Below are 13,894 nucleotides of genomic sequence, written 5' to 3'. Positions count from 1 at the left end.
GTCCAATTGGATGATAACAAGAAATTAATTTGGGCCACTTGTGAAGTGTCTGTTGAGTGATACATTGTTATACAAATGGGATTACTCTAGTGTCATGTTGCCAAACTACAATAGAGTATTCTAGGCCCCCGTCGCTATACATTGAAAGATTTACTTTTTCCTTGAAGCATCCATAAAAAAATTCATAATTCAAACACGCATCCATAAAATCATACATAAAAAGTATTCATAAAATTATTCATAAAAACATCAAGTGTACGAATATCCATAAAGCATCCATAAAATCTGTCATTATTTGCATCCATCAATCAAATATATTATCGCAATTCGTCTTGGTAATTTGTAAGTAATTTTTCCCCTTAATAGAAATAGACATCCACACTTTTTAGAGCCTGTCAACCTCAATTGTTCCCCCTTGATCTTCCTGTTGTCTCTATAGTAACCACTTATTTCACAAGCAAGTGTAAGTCTTGGTTTTCTGCAATTGCCTCCCGCATCCGATGTCTTTATAACAATGACAAATCCAGTCTTCTTCCCAAAGTCAGAAGCCTATTTAATTAATGCTTCACGACTACTAAAAATCTAAAGATAATAAACACATTTATACATCAAATTATTAATAAAACTCAATACAGATTAAAAATAAGAAAAAATCGTATTCATAAAAAAAAAACTTAACAAACCTCGTTTGTAATGAATTCATTACTAGAGTCCACTTATATTGCAGTACTTGTGTTGTTGCCATGAGTATGTGTATAATCCTTCCAGGTAAAAAAATAAGATATATAAAAAAATGAAATTGAAAATACATGGTAATGAGAAGCCGAACAAATTAAAAAAAATTCGGTTTGGGGTTACCGGAAATGTATCTTTTATTCGATAGTTGGTTACCAGACTTATATTTTTTGTTCTGCAATGTGATGCCGGACTGTTTTATTTTGTTCGATTTCGAACCACCGAACGAAAGTCGAACACTAGTCCAGAAAAACGAAACAAAAACCTACTAAATAAATAAAAAAAAACTCACCATTTCATTTTTTTTTATGGTTCTTCACCACCGTTTCTTCATCCATTACTTTCTTTAATGATCAAAACACTATGTAACAAGTCCGCGGGGGACCTCGCTACAGTTCGGACTCTCGATTTGTAGTCACGGTTCTAAGTCTGAACCAAAAAGTCCAAATCTGGCAAATCGTTTTTGAGAAAACTGATTTTTGAAAGAAGTGCCAAACATGGACTGCTTTACCAGATACAGAGTCGCCACCTAAATATTTTATTTTGGGGAAATTTAGGAAACCCTGACTCGGTGCCAAAGGCCACGTGTCCGTCATCACCAAAGTTGCCTTGGCTCGGGAACTTGGGTACGATTGGGGAAGGTCACTTCGTGAGCACCCCCGCTCGCCCGATCAAAGATCGGCCTCTACTAACCATGATATCTATTTTTGAAAACTTTGTGTATCCTTATTCCGGTTATTAGCCTAGGTTACTATGTGATGCACACAGCATATAAGTATAGACTGGGTCGCCCGAATTGGAACAAAACGTTTCATGCTTGTTTATTTGAAAGATGGTTTGCTACTCGCAAGTAGGCTTAAAAATGCAGATTTTGCCACCCGCAGGTGGGCTTAGAAAAGATGGTTTTGCCACTATCTAGTGGGCTTAAAACAAACAGTTGATGATTTATTCCAATCCAAGTAACCCAACCTTCACCCACAGGCATTCAGGCAGTTATATCACATAAGCATATAGCCTCATGGTAAGCATGCTATTCATGGCAGTCACTCACACACATGCAAGGATGCTAAAGCATAAAACTCACCGGGTACTCCAAGCCAAAACAAAAACTCATTAGAAATCATGCATGAATCCTAAGTATACAGAAATGCCTAATGCAACCCATGCAAAATGCAACTATAGCAGGCTCGGCTATTCTAAACATGGCATATGAAATGTTACAACTATCACGTATTCAATTTGGAATTGAAAGTACAATGCAGTTAGTATGATGCGCCGAGCCCGGTGCATGCAAAACAGATGAATGAATGCAAACATGCTATCATACTGTATGCTAATTGAAATATGCCCTAATCTAACCATCATAAGCAGGTAAATAAAAGGGAAGAAAGACGTGGGGTTGGAAGACATACAACACACTCACGCACACTTATTACAGTTGTGCCCTCGCGCAGAGGGTCCGAATAAATATACAGTCCCGAATAAAAGAATATTACAGTCCCAAATATTACAGTCCGAATAATATACAAATTCCTAATTAATTAACAAATTAACTAAGAAAATAAATAAAACTGGCATGCAAGCCAGGGATTGCCTTGCATCTGATGGATGATGTATGTTCGGGTTGCCTTGCGCGGAAATCCACCGGGATGCCCCAATTAGCCTCTGTTTAGCAGTTATCCTTGGAAAACGCGCCAAGCTCCGAAAAGTTTCTGATTCTTCATTTTGCTGCAACAGAGAGCAGGAAAGGGGCATAGCAATGTATTTTCACAGATATATGCATGCCTCGATCCTCGTGCCACCAATCACGCATACCGAGGCATGATGGCCGAGGAGTCGAATTGCACAATTCAATATAGAATGAATGCACGTATAAACACAATAAGAACCTAACTCCATCATGGATGATCCGGAGTGTCGGTGACTAGGGAATTGAGACACATTCCGTCACTCGGAGTACGAAATGCACCTCGTTTCCCGTGCCCGGGCTAACTCCTATCCCGAACACGATGCAATATGCATGACATGCATGAAATGCGACTAAGATACAATCCTAACATACACGATGCTATAAAAATGAGATGCCTCGAAATGCGCGCACACGGGCACGCAAACCGAGAAAATGGCCGAGGAAAATGTAACATGGACTTATACTAACATGAGAGAGCCTCAGCCACACTCACATAAGAAGCCGGTAGATGAAAATGAAGTGCCTCGAAATGCGTGCACACGGGCACGCAAACCGAGGCGATGGCATATGCAATGCAAATGACATGAAAATATGATATGGGCTTACACTAATATGAGAGAGCCTCAGCCACACTCACATAAGAGGCCGGTAGATGAAAATGAAGTGCCTCGAAATGCGTGCACACGGGCACGCAAACCGAGGCAATGGCATATGCAATGCAATATGGCTAAAATGGCATATAGAATGCAACATGGACTTACACTAACATGAGAGAGCCTCAGCCACACTCACATAAGAGGCCGGTAGATGAAAATGAAGTGCCTCGAAATGCGTGCACACGGGCACGCAAACCGAGGCGATGGCATACGCAATGCAAATGACATGGAAATGGCATATAGAATGCAACATGGACTTATACTAACATGAGAGAGCCTCAGCCACACTCACATAAGAGGCCGATAGATGAAAATAAAGTGCCTCGAAATGCGTGCACACGGGCACGCAAATCGAGGCAATGACATATGCAATGCAATATGGCTAAAATGGCATATAGACATGCTAATGGATTTTCAGCAATGAAATGTGGGGTAAAACAGCCCCGAAATGAGGCGAAAACACACCCGATGCATGGAATCTCTCCCGAAATGCAAATTAGGCACCCGAAACAATGCGTGCACAATATGGACATGAAGTGCAAATACAGAAGCTAGGCAGTCCCTAAATAGGCATTTTTTCAGTTATGAACATGGTCAAACAGCAAGCATAGGTAGAGCAACAATGGCATGCAAAAAATGAGGGTCAAGAGAGAGGTATGAAGCAAGTGGTATATGCAAAAGCCAAACTGGAAAATTCCCTTCTACAACACTGAAGAGGGACCAAAAATATGCACATTTACAGTTTATGGCAGCCTCAAAATCAGTATACAAACATGCTAGAAATGCAACGCAAAATGAGGCTCAAAAATGGCTATAACATGAGGTATACAAAGCATTCACCAAACAGAAAAATATTGTTAATGAAACATGACAAGGGGGTCAAAATATGGCCACTTTCAGTTCTGATCATGGTCGAAAAGTGAAAACACAATAGGCTAAAAAAACATGCAAAAATGAGGGGGAAAGAGGGCTATAATGGTAGGTGGCATATAGAAACATCAAATGGTGATGGGCCCTTCAACAATGTTGAAGAAGGGCCCAAAATAAGCACATTTACAGTTTATAGAATGCTCAAAAACAGATCACACATGGGCTAGAAATATCATGCAAAAAGGATGGCATACAAGAGGGTTGTGAAGCAAGTGCCAAAAATAAAACTCAAACAGAGAAATATCCTTAATGAAAGATGAAAATGAGCTCAAAATAACACTAATTTCAGTTATGGCCGGAACTCAAATGTGCAAGAAAGAGAGGCTAAGAAATGTTGCAAGAAATGAGCTAAAAAGAGAAAAATGGCAACTCACCCTTGTAGACCAAACTCTAGCAACTTCTTGGACCAAATTTGTTGCCTCTAAGCTGCTGGAATTCCTCTCCTTGCTGCTGAGATGGAGTGGTGGTGGTAGAGCTTGGTGGTGATGAAGAAAACAAGGTGTAGGACTTGGAGTTTTCAAGCAAAATGAGAGGGATGGAGGGAGAATTATGTATCTAGCCTTGAAGAGCAAATTTTCTAACCTCTAAATGTGATGCCACCAGCTGGTTATATGGACAAGAAGAGGGGAGTAAAGGAGGGGCAAAAGGTGGGGGAAAATAGGCAAGTTTTCCCCCACAAAATATCCCCCGGATTGGGATATTTTCTGGGGAAAGGGCTACACAGCTGTAAAGTGGAAGGAGAGAGGAACATGGCCGGCCACCTATTGGGCTTGGAAGTGGCCGGCCGGCCACCCCCCCTAGCCGGCCAGCTAGGGGTCAAAAGGGTCAAGTTGAAATAGTGGCCGGCCACCACATATTGGTGGCCTCCCAGGTCTCCTCTTCACAACCCTGTGGTTCGAATTTGGAAACTCTAAAACAGGAGAGAGAACAAGCCATTTTGAGGAGGGGTTCAAAAGGTTCAAATGGAATTAATGGCCGGCCATAAACTTTTAGGGTCCTCCCATGTGTGTACAACACAAATATGTGGTTCAAAGTTCAAGAAAGTGGCCCAAGGATGTTCAACATTGGCTCGGAAGGAGGGGTTCAAAAGGGTCAAGAAGCATTAGTGGCCGGCCATGAACTTTTAGGGTCCTCCCATGTGTGTACATCACAAATATGTGGTTTGGGTTTGAAGAAAATGGCTCCAAGGTGTTCAACATTGGCCCGGAAGTGCAAAAAACGGGTGTCGGAGGGCGCCGGAGGAGTAAAGAACTGGTTGTTGAAACAATTGCTGGCCTCCCACCCTTCCATGACCTTCCTAGTGATGAAACAGAGGTACCTGCCAAAAACGAATGAAAATCGATGCAAAACGAATGTTCGGGGGCCAAAACACGCAGTTCGGGGCCCCGGAAACTGCCCGTTAAACACCGAAAGTGGCGTTCGGCCACGAAGTGGGTTTTTCAGACCCCAGTGTCCCTCAAAAGGGAGAAAATAAGATGTATGCCAAAAATCAGAGCAAATGGAGATGGTTAAGCGGTCCCGAACCGGGGCACATGGCCAACGGTCCCGAAAAACCGAAAACCGGACTCCGAAATGGGCAAAATGGCCTACAGCCACCAAATGTAGCCCACGGCCACTGAGAGATGGTCTACGGGACCTCTCCCTCCCCTCAGGAAAAGAAACAAAGAAAACCGAGCCTGGTTCGCAAACCGAGGCAAAGCACAAAAGAGGGTTCAGAAGTCCGGAGGTAGGGCTCACGGCCGCAACTCGGAAACTTCTGAACGAGCACATTATGCAACATCACCAAGTGCTCAATCGGTGACGTCTGAGTCTTAAGGTCGGTCAAAAATGGGGTGTCTACACACTATAATTCTCACTTTTTGAAAAGAGATGTGTAAAAGAAGAAGAAAAATTAAGAAAGGAAAAAGAGGAGTAGAGATTGAAGATCAATGGGTATAAGGAGATAACAAAATACATTTAATTTTAGTGTTTTGTCCTTAAAGGTAATTTCACACATGGATAAAATTTGGGGGAAAAAAAAAACTCATATGGAGGGTGTAAAGAGGTAAAGTTGTGGTGGAAGTAGAATCACCCTTTTGTGATTACTTTTTGCATCATTCAATTGTAATTAGTTTTTTTCCTAGTGTATTTGTAATTATTTTGTGAACTTTCCCATTATTAGTAATTTTTCTTTTTAAAAATTACAACCAAAAAAAAAAAAAAAAATTTACATTGATCTCTCTCGGGTGATTCTATTTACCCTACAAAAATAACTCCTTAAACCCCTTGTCTCATTTTCTTTGGACTTGTATAATTTTCGTGTTATATTGTGTGTTTTGCAACAATTCTAGTGATGGGTTTTTGCTGTTTTGTGCAATTAGTGATGGGAAGATCAATGGGTTTCCCTCCAAGTGCTCATAGCTTGTTGTGACAATCCCGTTCTGTATTATACTTTTTAATTCCTTAATTGTGCATGTGCTTATGTGCTAAGTGTGAATTTGAGTGGTAAATATGTCATTAATATGTTTTTGGCTTTATATCTGTTGATCGTAGGAAAATCTGTTAAGAATTCTACTTTGATCTGAAAATGGAAGGCCTTAATGGCGTCAGAAACCAAAATTGGTTAATTTATTGTGATCAATATTAAGAAGTTTGATTAAAATTTGATTCAGTTCAAAAATATTAAGTTTTAATTAATTAAACTTAAACCTAATTAATCCCTTAAACCTTGATTAGTGATAATTAAGCCAACTAGTATATATATATGTTTTGGTTAAGGAGTTGAGCTCAATACTTCATTTTGGCTGAAATTTGTAAGTCTAGAGAGAGAGGGAGAGTTCATTTAGAGAGAGAGGCTCAAACTTGGAGAATTTTGTTTGAAGCTTTTGGAATTGTGTGAAGTAACTCAAGAATTAGCTTGTGGAGGTGTAATTGAAGACCTTGGGTAAGAGTTTGAACCATAATTCAAGAGTTTAAGCCATCAAATATGTGAATTCAAAGAGATTATGTGTTTAAATGAAAGAATTGAGCTAGAATTGTTAGAATCAAAGTCAATTCATACATGCATGCATAATTTGATAGAGTTTCATGAGTTTGAACATGATTCATGTCATCCATGTTGTGTTTTGAAGCTATCTTCTACATGCACTCATGAATTATGAAGTTTTAGAACTTAATTAAATGATTTACAAGATTTTGAAAAGAAATTGCATGTTTTTGTAAACTTTGGAAAAGAATTGAAGTTTAATCATACATGCATGATCATTTGAGTCGAATTCATGAAGTTTGGCCATGAGGCTTGAGAATTGGCCTTGAATTCATGTTTTTGGAGGAGTTTTAAGTCTTTGAGAAGTGATTTACAAGCAATGCAAGAGTTTGTGTTTGAATTGCAAGCTTTGAAGCTCAACTCTGTTCTGGAAATTCCAGAATTTTGTCTCACCGCTTGAGTGAACAATCTGTCGCTCGAGCGCACATTGCATGCATTCAGTATTTTTGCAGGCATTTGCAATTGGCTCGAGCAACCACCTTTTAAGTTGCATCTTGGCTCAAGCGAACATCAAGCCTAAATTTAGACCATCTAGTACTTGTGCAGACCAAGTGGTCCGCTCGAGCGACCGATGTTGCGCTCGAGCGAAGTGTTCTGTTTTAGCAAATTTTGAAAAGACATATTCTGAACAAATGTGCATTATCATTCCATTTTGAGCATTCTTAGGCATGAATTGAACATCCTAAATGAATTAAAGGGTTAGAATAAAGTTTAAGAGAATTGAATCAATTAAAGAACAATCCGGTTGGACAATGTAATCCAACTCGTGTGTGTTATGATAATGTAGGATCATTCACAAGGACGAATCAACAACCAAACCACTATGAGTAATATCTTAGTAAATATATTTTCTTAATTACTCTATTTTCTGTATATCCTACTGTAGTAAACTTTCTGAAACTATGAATTTGCAAAGGTGAATGAGTCTCTATTTGTCTGACCATTGTGATGTCTATAAGGAAAATGGTTAGGACCCCCTTTTTGGGAAACCCCCACCACCCCCAATGCATTGTGATTGGCCAACTTTTTGTTTTTGTTTTTGTTTTTGTTTTTTTTTCCCTCCTGTCTCTGGCTAACATGTGTCTGTGGGGGTTGTGGGGATAAAAAAAAAAAAGGGGGTCTGTATCATTTCTGTATCTGTAAATGTGATTGATGTGACACGAATGTTTATGATGGACCTAAGGTCGTTCTGTATATCTGAATTGGACCCAAGGTCGTTTCGTACGTATGATAAGATGGACCCAAGGTCATTCGGAACATCAGATAAATTTGATTATCTATTATGAGTTGACCAAATGGTCGTAATACAGCTGTAAATGATTGGACCCAAGGTCGTTCTGTCATGATATGATCAATTTCATTTTGTAGTACTGTCATATATTGGACTCGAGGTCGTTCTGCTATCTGTTGGATCCGAGGTCGTTCTGTTATGTATTGCTCATGATATAAATATAAATGCTTATGTCATTATTTGAACTCATTCACATAAACCCTTTACTCTGATGTTATTCACTGGGCTTTCGCTCATTACGTTATATTTATATGTATGTAGGTGAGCAGCGGGATATCTAGCCCTAGCCTTAGTGAACCTATTAAGGAAACCAAATTTTGAGGAGTCTATTACAAGCGCCTCATGAGCGAGGCTTTTGTTCTTTTGTCTTTTACTTTTCTGTTTCCTTTTGCTGGTCAAGCTCGACCACTTCTGTATATAAGCTCGACCACAATGATGTTTTGAAAGATCTTGGACATATGGAATCTTATCATGATTTGTATGAGTGTGAGTTATTAATATATGAGAAGTTCTGTTTATGCCATTTATGCACAGTTTATTGGACAAAATTTTGTATTTCTGTTTCCACTTCTGGCTCCTTATTATGAAATATATCTGTATTCTGTCTGAGGCTGTAGGTAATCTCATGATTACTGGCCGGTTACGATCCTAACCTCTAGGGGTGGGTTTGGTCGTAACACTTGTAACCCATAATCTTTAGTCAGTGTTAATGGATTGGTTTTATGGTTTTATTTAGTAAATTGGGCATTCAATTCTTTGATGCTTTGTATACAATTGTGGGGCTTTAGATTGTTGTGTGATTAGCTTGTGGGAGAAGCTTTCTTTTTTTCCACTTTTATGCCTATTGTTAGTTTGGTACAAGGCAGTGGAGAGAGAGATCAGATAGAATACAAGAGGGAATTTGTTACTAGGGTCACAAATGGTATTTTAAAATTTTCAATAGTTGGCATCAGCCCTATCTGTTAGTTGACCTAACAGTTGACTAATAAAGGGTGGAAATTGTAATGTGGCTGGAAACCATAGGGAGGGTGATGTAATTTCCAGAATGGTAGGGGTACTAATGTATTAGTTAGATACCTCAGGGGAGGTCAGTTTAATTTACCCTATCCATAAGAGACTTTTAATACTTATCTCTCTCTCTCACTCAACATAGAAGGTGAAGAAATTCAGTGAAATACTCTTGTCCAAATTGAAGCTGCACATGATGAGATGTCCAAACATCTGTAGTAATGAAGAAGTTGGTAGTGATAACATGTGAACATGTTATTTTCCTCTAGTAGTATGCAAATGGAGTTCACTGGAGAAGCTACACTATTCCCATGCTATGTGTAACAATAGTTTGGTAGAGAGAGAGAGAGAGAGAGAGAGAGAGAGAGAGAGAGAATAAACTGAAGTGTATTGATCTATTCAGTATATGTTTACAATGGGAAGATTACTCTCCTTTATAGAAGGGAGAGTATACAAAGGTTCAAAAAGACCGAAACAAGAAAGCACAAAAGTGTGCACTAAGGGAACAACATAATTAAAGCTTTAGTTTACAGCTAATTACAGTTACACTAACAGCTAATTACAGCTACACTAACATCCCCCTGCAAACTCAAGGAGGGTAAGCATCAACCAACTTGAGTTTGGAAATAAGATCACTGAAGCGACCAGGAGGATGAGCCTTGGTGAAAATATCAGCAGGTTGATCGGCAGAAGCAATAGGGAGAAGAAGAACAACGCCACGTGTAACATGCTGGCGAATGAAATGACAATCAATCTCAATATGCTTGGTGCGATCATGGAAAACATCATTGTGAGCAATCTGAATGGCACTCTGACTGTTACAATAGAGAGAGGTAGCACCAGAAGAAGAAACGCCCATATCAACAAGGAGCCAGCGAAGCCAGAGAAGTTCCTGAGTAGTATCAGCAAGAGCTCGGTGTTCAGCTTCGGTATTAGAGCGGGCAGTGAGGGATTGTTTCTTGCTACGCCAAGTAAGAAGAGAATCTCCTAAGAAGAAACAGAAACCCGTGGTGAAGCGTTGATCCATAGGATCCCCAACCCAATCAGCATCAGAAAAGGCACACAGTTCAAGAGAGGAGGAAGCAGAGTAATGAAGGCCATGGAATAGAGTGCCTTTGAGGTAGCGAAGGATGTGGAGTAAAGCAGTATAATGGGGAGTGCAATGAGCCGACATGTACTGACTAACAAGATGAACAACATAGGCAATGTCAGGACGAGTCGCAGTGAGATAGACAAGACTACCGACTAGCTGGCGATAAAGAGTAGCATCAGAGATGAGATCTCCTTCGAGAGGAGTGAGACGAATCTGAGGATCGGCTGAAGTAGAGGTAGTTTTGCAATTAGTAAGACCAGTACGGGCCAGAAGATCGGATGCATATTTGGCCTGGGATAAATAGTAACCAGTAGAATCATGGGAGATTTCAAGGCCTAAGAAGTAGTTAAGAGTACCAAGGTCCTTCATCTCAAACTGATGATGGAGAAAACGTTTGAGGTGAAAAATACCAGCTACCTCATTACCAGTGATAATCATATCATCCACATAAAGAAGAAGAAGAGTGGTACCATGAGGATTGGTACAAGCCTCACGATAGGAGGTAAGTTCATAAGTAGAAAAGGCAGCAGACCCAACAATATAATCACGAAGATGAATAGGTGGTTGAGTTACCCGGTGTGGCCGACCCATGGGAGGATCGGTAGGGAGAAGAGTTGGCAAAGAATGAGGAGACGGACTAGAAGGTGCAATGAGAGGTGGACCATCAGAGAGAACAGTCTGGATGGGATCAGGGATCAACAAGGGCGTCTCGATGAAGGAGGAACCTGTATCAAAATTATTAGAGAAGAGATCTATGAAAGGATTAGTAAATATGACCGGAGTGGAGAGTGCGGGTAAGTGAAAGGAGGAAAGGGAGGAAAACTGTCACGACCCAAACCCGACCCTATGGGTTTAGCACCGTAACTGGCCAGTAATCCGAGATTACCGAAGGCCTGCAGAATAGTAATACAGTAATACAGAGTACAGGGCCTGGCGGAAGCCAAAACAGTAAATAAACAATGTCCAATGAGCTGTGACAGTCTGTATGCAAAAAGACTTCTCATACATTTATACATAAACAGTACAGAACAGTATACACACTATTTACAATCATTTAGACTAGGGACTCAATCCCTGCATAACAGTACAGTAAACATTCGGTCTATACAAACAGTAAGACAGTACAGAAGGGGGAATTGTAAAACACCCCTAAGCCTTAACACGATAGGCTCGGAACCTTGCAGTGAGGCACATAGGCTGGCTTGACAAAACTGGAGTAACCCTGACGCTCCTAGCCGCGGTCTGGTGCCTGAACACCTACATATATATATGAGCAGTGAGCTAAAACCCAGTGAATAACATAATGCGTAAAGAGGTTAAGAATGAATGTCCTTACAGTATGAAAACAGTTCAATTAAACAGTATTTCAGTTGTTCAGTCAGTACAGTCGTATGTGGTACACCCAGTAGCATAACAGTACAGTAAGCAGCAGGTCTTAAAAGACCGAACAGTAATGATGGCCATCAGTCAGTAAACAGTAGTGGTTCCAACAAGGGAACCGACAGAGAATTCTGTCACAGTAACAGTAAGCAGTAGGTGCTAAGGATGCCACAATACAGTTCAGAATATAGGACATACATTCATTCAGTTAACAGTAAATCAGTTCAGAAAACAGTACAGTTCAGTTGTTAAGAAGATAATCATTTGTAAACATATCTTTACACAATCGTTACACAATCATTACTCACAGAGTTCTGGGCTACAGTATGCTAGAGCGTGTCTCCCCAGTCGCCAACCCTACACAGTTAACAGATTGAACACACTAAGCTACACAGCTGGGAAAGATAATAACTTAATCCCTAATGCCTCGGTGTGTTCTACATCTATATCCTCAGTAAGATGTCTTAAACTAGGCCTAAGAATGCCTAGAATGGGATGAGGATGCAAAGATCTACTCAAAAAGCAATTTCAGAAGTTTCAGAAAAACAGAGTCCCGCTTGAGCGCAGGTTTACCCGCTCGAGCAGTCATGCAACAAAGGTACACGCTCGAGCGTCAACTTTCCCGCTCGAGCGTACTGTAAAAGTACTGGATGGGTGAAATCTCCGCTCGACGAACGCTCGATGCCCGCTCGATCGTGAGACACATGCCTCCGCTCGAGTGCCCAATCCTCCGCTCGAGCGGACTGTAAAACAGTGCAGAGAAAATACTGGATGCTCGGATTCCACGCTCGAGCACCAATTCCCCGCTCGAGCGGAAGTGCAAAATCTGGGAATTCCAGATTGCACCTCCAAGCCAAAACCAGGTTCAAATGCATCAAAACCAATCCTCTTGTGCCCATTTTTCTGGAAAACCTTTATAAACACATAGAATAACATGGTTCAAAGCTCAATTTGAGAAATCAAAGCCCAAGGGTGTTTAATTCAAACCCAATTTCAAACCAATATCATGAACAATATGAACATGCAAACATGCATGAATTCAAATCAATTCAAAGCTTCAATTTGATGCTCTAAGGAGCCAATTGATCCAAAAACAAGTTGAAAACATGGACCATTACAAAGTTATGGACATGCATGTACCTTTTTACCATGAAATCAACTCACAACTCAACAATTCAAACATGTATGCATGAATTATGCTCTATGTCAACATGCTAGAACTAATCCATGGCTCAATCTTCAATTTTGACATGAATCATGCAAGAACAAGATAAACAAGAGGGTAATTACTCTACCTTAGGTCTCCAATGCAAGACTAGGAGCTCATTTATGAAACCAATACTTCAATTACCAAGCAATTCTTCAAGATGAATCCAAGATCAACTCAATTCTCTCTCTCTCTCTCTACTTGGTCGGTTGAGTCTAAGGGATGAGCTGATGAAATGTGTACGTGTGAGTGCAATGAGGCTCTAAGATGTTATATATTGAGTGGCCACTAAGGCTAGTTTGGTAATTAAGTCAAACTTATGCAATTGATCAATATTTAATCTAATTTAGTCATACCTAATCAGTTTTCAGGTAGATACACCATAAATTCACATTAATTATGAGGATCATAAAACATCAATCAATTCCCGGTTCGGCCGCCGATAAGGCCTTCAATTAGCAGTTTAAACATAAAACGTTAACAGATCAAATAATCAATCAAACAGATAGAATACAAATTAACATACACACTCAGTCAATTCAATTCCAGTTTTCAGTCAGTCAGTTCAATTCAGTACTTTAATCAGTTCAGTTATCAGTCATGATCAGTTCAGTTTAACGGTAATCAGTGTTTATCGGTAAGCAGTGGTGAGGGTTATTACAAAAACATTTTGTGCTCCTAGAAAACTACATGGCGGGAGATTCGAAGACGTTTAGAGAGAAGATCCCAATAGCGAAAGCCTTTATATTCAATCCCATATCCAAGAAAGCAGCAAAGACGAGAACGAGGTTCAAGCTTGGTGTGTTCATGGGATTGAAGCAGAACAAAGCAAGCAGAGCCAAAAACCCGAAGATTGGTGTATGGAAGGGGAGTGCTGTC

The 13,894-nt window shown here is 40.1% G+C and overlaps 1 protein-coding gene across 1 annotated transcript in view; it reads left to right on the top strand.

Annotated features, from left to right (window-relative positions):
* Positions 1-13,894, top strand: part of LOC114312275 (G-type lectin S-receptor-like serine/threonine-protein kinase At4g27290) — a 40,143-nt gene that overhangs the window by 900 nt on the left and 25,349 nt on the right. The gene's annotated exons all lie outside the window — the stretch shown is intronic.

Source organism: Camellia sinensis, chromosome 7 (assembly GCF_055761805.1).
Source record: "Camellia sinensis isolate YWXY chromosome 7, ASM5576180v1, whole genome shotgun sequence".
NCBI lineage: Eukaryota > Viridiplantae > Streptophyta > Magnoliopsida > Ericales > Theaceae > Camellia > Camellia sinensis.
Note: the sequence above shows the minus strand (reverse complement) of the source record. Positions and strands in the feature narration are given on the sequence as shown.